Source organism: Staurois parvus, unplaced genomic scaffold (assembly GCF_062004578.1).
Source record: "Staurois parvus isolate SC_StPar_1 unplaced genomic scaffold, SC_StPar_1.0 ptg000371l, whole genome shotgun sequence".
NCBI classification, from domain to species: Eukaryota; Metazoa; Chordata; class Amphibia; order Anura; family Ranidae; genus Staurois; species Staurois parvus.
In genome coordinates this window covers 2757885-2763407 of record NW_028318167.1, presented here as the reverse complement: position 1 = coordinate 2763407, position 5523 = coordinate 2757885, and the positions used below count along the sequence as shown (strand labels likewise).

Sequence of the window (5523 nt, the reverse complement as noted above, 5' to 3'; positions counted from 1 at the left end):
TGGTTAGAATATACACTTAATATATGAAAACATAAAAAATGACACTTAGAAGTATTGTGCAGTTATTTATAGTTTATACATCTCAGAAAAGACACACTTTTCTGCACACAGTTATGGACAAATCAATCTAGTTTTATCTGTGTATTTTATAAACCAATACAGAAGTGAACAAGAAAAAAGAGTTATGATTATGAAATATGGAATTTGGAGATTTTTTATCAGTTATTGTAGGTCTTACTTATTGATGAAACGTATAGTTTTAGAGGAAAATCAAACATCTTGCCAGTTTTTAAATGTGGAAGGTTAAGTACCTCTGTTGAGTTTTTATCGCTACCTGTGTCCTAGTGGAATAATTTCCCTTTACTTCCTGTTTTGGTGACTGTAATAGATATTTTGGGCCTACAATAATTTGTAATATTATTGTGAACTTCTGATAGGGGTTTCAATTCCTGAACCTTATTTACCATTTTTTTTTTTTCTTGAAGTCCGCGGAAGTGCGAAAAACGAAAACCCATAAGTAAACAAAAAACGTACTAGTGCAAAACCAACACAAAAAAGTGCACTTAGGGGTGTGCTTTGTCCACCCCCCGAAGGGGTAGGATCTCTACCGTGATCCCCCGGGGCACGAAGCTCCTGACAGGGACTAAGGTTTCCATGTGGTCCACCTAGCCAAAAGGCCTGGCGGACCCCTTTCCTTGTGGCTAGCCTAAGCCACCCACCAAGTACTAGGTCAGGGGGCTTTCCCGAAGAGAGACCCCCTAGGGACAGGGGAGGAAGGAACCAAAAAGCCACACATCCTCCCCCTAGACTTCAGGGTAGGCCCGAGGACCCACACCCTACCATCCGTGAGAAAAAAACACACACATAAGTGAAAAGTGAAACAAACGTGGGAGAAAAAATAAATTAAATAAATAAGTAAAAATAATTGTGCACTGGCTAGGCCCTGAGGCCTGTAGCATAAAAATTGCCCTGGACTTAGCCAAAAGGCCTAGCCCTAAAAGACGCAGTGCAGAAAAAGTGTTTTGGATCAGTGACCATGTGCACGTTTCACACTTGGGATCCCATCCCAATGTGCTACTAAGAGCACCCCTGAGGCAACCACTCAGGGGGCACTGTTCCGCGGACTCTCTGCCTCCCCGGCCCCTGGCCAGACAAGGTAGATCCGTTCAAACCAGGAGGAACTGGGCCCCTCTGGCGTTCCTGGGGGAATTACTCCAACTGCCCCAACTGCCTGTGGGCACCTTAGTTTCTGTTCCAGGCTGTATTACCCATTAGGGCCCCCATCCTTCCAGCAGGAGTACTATACAGCCAAACATCCTCGCTAAGCAAGAATGATGGCATAACACCCCCACTGGACACTGATAAGAACAGATACTACACTTGATCTTTGCCTAAAGGCAGAGAAGCGATATTTACCATCTGTTGCATCACCTCAACACCCCCCTTAGGTTTCCTGTAGAGGTTTATGACAGTAAGACCATCCAGCTGAATAAGCCCTGGATCTGTCATTTCTAACACCTCCTAGGAAGTATTGTCATAGATTTTCCTGTGGGAACTGGATTTTCAAAGGAGGTATGCTTCCTGGATATTGGCTCATCCTAAATTCCATCTGATGAAATACAGTTGGCCAATGTCTTTCACAAATCATAGAGCCCCCCTTTGAACAGAAATGGCAAAATACTGGAACCTATTGAAGGGTGGGACTACCTGGAAGGGAGGGGGTATAAAGTTCTACCTTTATGTCCCTTTGTCCTTTCCGGAGCCCAGACCTCAGGACATTAGGATGTCTGTGTAATGTATCAGCATTGCTCTATTTCTTTTCTATACCTTTCTTTCTTATAGTCATCTCTCTATACTGATAATACTGTACTGTATGTTACACTGTAACATCAATTATTTTTTTTGTAATATCAAATCTTTTGTTTGATTCGATTAGTAACTACTTTTCTTCTGTATAAATAAATTAGATTTCTATTTTCTTTTTATTCATTTTATTCTTATTATTCAGCACAGTATTTATCGGTTAGTAATAATCTATAACTGAGAGAGAGGTAACAATGCCTGATTCTGATGTGGGCAAAAGGTTGTAATCACTTATTTCATTTATAATCATAGATAGAACCAAGTAAATAAGTGTGGTAGCAAAACCACCAAAACAGTGACACAGAAGGGATAGGCAATCTCCCCAAATTGAGAGGAAATTCCCTCTGCCACCAAAACAAGCAACCAAATGCAGAGATTGTGCTTCAGCTCCTATTCCGATAACTGTAAACGTTTATGATTTTCTTCATTTTTGGTCTTGTCAGAATGGTAACCACGGTTGACGGTGAGAGAGAATCTCCCCAATGTGGGCACAGACCACAATAAAAATGGACAGATAATGTAATCCTTCCTCATTATGTCTAAAATCAGAAAAAGATTTTGACTGGAGTCCCAGAATAAAAAACAGTAAACTAATACATTTCAAAATAAATTCACTGTCGAGTTTATTTTTTATTAGATTATACATAAATTAATACAGACTATAGAGAGGCACCATTAACATCATATCACTGCAGTGCATAGAAAAGTTAAAGCAGTAATAAACTCAAAAGCAAACATTTATTATATTTCAGCTTAGCAATTCTTAGTTAGTTTTCTTTTTCAGACTTTCTTTCTTTTATTTTCACCTCTGATCTGGCCAGTAGGCTTGTTGTTTTTCAAGAGAAAAAGCTGTCCTGCAGATGTAGCCATTAGAGGGATGAGGGAAACCATTTAACACTGACATGGGTGAATAAAATAATAGCTTTTATTTATTTATGTAAAACCTTTATCCCAAAAGGAAATCAACAGTTACTGTATCTGCTTATAAAGTGTTAGCTGGAGTTTGGCATCAGTTTGTTTAATGTATCTAAATCTGCTACTGTATCGAGCACTCCCCTCCCCCAAGCTAAAATGCTGCTGTGCAAAGGTGTCTTTGTGCTCTTTCATCCAGAGTGTAAGCATTGTAATGCAGAGGACGCAGTACTGGCCAGATAACCAGGTGAACACAGTAAAAAAAAAAAAAACGAATGCAGACCAGGGGCGGACTGACAACTCATGGGGCCCCCAGGCAATAGGAGATCATGGGGCCCCTGTGTCCTTGCCTCAAAAAAGCCTATGAAAAAGGTACCAGGGGCATCTCATGGGGCCCCATACTGACCCCGGGCCCTTGGACAGTGCCCAAATTTCCAAATGGTCAGTCCGCCCCTGATGCAGACACCATATCTAATGATTGGTATGCTGCAATATATTACACTTTCTTGATTTGGGCTTGGTTTGTGCCGTACTTTATGGTGCCATTCTGCACTCCTACTTACATAGGGAGCACACTTGTGTTATAGAGCATTGGGGCTTATTTACTAAAACCAAAGAGTGCAAAATCTAGTACAGCTCCATATAGAAACCAATCAGCTTCCGAGTTTTATTGTCAAAAATAATTGAACAAGCTGAAGTTAGAAGCTGATTGGCTACCATGCACAGATGCACCAGATTCTGAGTGCTCCAGTTTTAGTAAATGTCCCCTATAATATTAGATACACATTTGGACCATTTGTGTTTGCAGCGTGTTATAAAAAATTGCTGCATGATGTGTTTTTGGCACACTGAGAAACGTTGGCAGTCCATTCAAACTAAATGGGCAGCCTAATGCAACGCTTATTTAACTTGCAAACACTGTGCATTAAAATGACACTAAATGATATCCTTATTCTCCAATCATCATCCATACACATCTACTACTTAATGGCCCTGCAATTCATTTACCTGAAATCATTTCTTACTGTGTATTTCTGCCTCCTCATAATGTCTTCCATAAGCTCCTGAAACTCTCCTTTTCCCCCTCACCTCCAATTGTTTGAATCCCATAATCCACAGTCAATCTCAAGAATTAGCAAGAGAGGGGGGCTTCATTCCTACATAAAGGCAACCATGGATAATGAACATAGCCACCCTCTAACATGTAGTTGGATCTCCGCAGCACAAAAAACCCCCAGGTATTTTCAGATTTGGAGGAGGCTGTGAGCAATAGGAGGTACTCTTTTGAGGCAAGAATACATACTTGAATAATTTTTTTATTATTTATTTTATTATAATAAGTTTATTATCACTTTAAACACACAGGGGTAACCACAATGCACTAGTATGTACACGCTTTCAGGCCCCATTCACATTTTGAATCGTGGGCATAATCAACGTGATTCTGCCCACGATTTAAAAAATGCTTTGCTAAAATAAAAAACTGCACAACAGCGTGTTCAGGTGTCATTCATTTTAATGGCACCTAAAAATGCGGTACGGTTCTGCCACAATTGCTGTCCGAGAAATCGGGCTGCAATTGCGGCAAACCGCTTCGCACAAAACAAAGCTCAGGATCTTTTGGGCACCACGCTTCACGCAATGCAGTTTGACGCGATTGCAGCACAATTTATCGTGCGACAATCGCAGCAGAAATGCCCAGCGTTTTTAGGTGCTGTTTTAGGTTTTTAGGTGCCGTTTTTAGGTTACAGTCATATCTGTATGTTAAAGCTGTTGTGTGATTTGTTATTTTAAGTGTTTTGAAATCACGGGGAAGAATTACATCAAACCTGCCCGTGATTCAAAACGGGGCCTAAATGTTTCTCTGTACCCTCTTGCTGCCCACATAACGCATATGTTCAGCAACAAAGAGGGTGGAATTTAATGCCACACACAGTATGTGTCCATGGGCAGCAGAGCATCCGGTGCTGAGAGCATGCTCCCAGTACAGTGCCCGAGTCATCAAAGACAGCTCTCAGCTCGTACTAATGATCATGGAATTGGTGGCACCGGCTCGTTACCACTGTGACATCCAATCACAGTGGTCACGTGATTGGTCGATCCTTCCCGCTTTCCCCCATCCCCCGTGTGTACAGACCCTATTAAAGGGATTCAGGGGCTGGGATTAACAAAGGAGGTCTGTCGTTGCTTCTTTACATAAAAACTGTCGCTCTTAGAATGACTGATTTTCCTTGTGTTCTAAAATGACCCATTAGCATAAACCACTGACCAGCTATTCTAACTGGAATATTGTTCTATTCATCACAATACTTTGGTAGATGAAACTGGTACAGCCACTGTGAATGCAAATTAATTCTGTTGCAAAGGAAGAGAGTTTACATTGACCTGTGCTGCCACCCATCCCTGCAATCATCTCTCTATCACACTACGGATGTGTCTGATGTATGGTCCCATGCTGCATGCTGAGGTTTCTTCTGTCAGCCTTTATGTATCTGCAGGCTAGTGGAATGAACCACAGTTCACACCAGGGTACACAGGCATCTAACACCATCAGAAGTGTGGCGAATGTGAAGAGACTTTAGGCAACCATGGCTAAGCAAAGATCAGAGGTATTGACACGGTACAGAGTCATATCTGAATTTTGACAAAAGGGCTCTTATTAAGGAAAAAACATGTTAAAACTCATATTTTAAATTCATTTTGAAGCATCAGCCTTTTTATTTTGTTATAGTCCTGTATTTTCACATT

The 5523-nt window shown here is 41.0% G+C and overlaps 1 pseudogene; it reads right to left on the bottom strand.

The window, feature by feature from the left end:
* Positions 1–1292: 1292 nt before the first annotated feature.
* On the bottom strand, positions 1293–1410 carry LOC149456183 (U2 spliceosomal RNA; annotated as a pseudogene).
* Positions 1411–5523: the final 4113 nt, after the last annotated feature.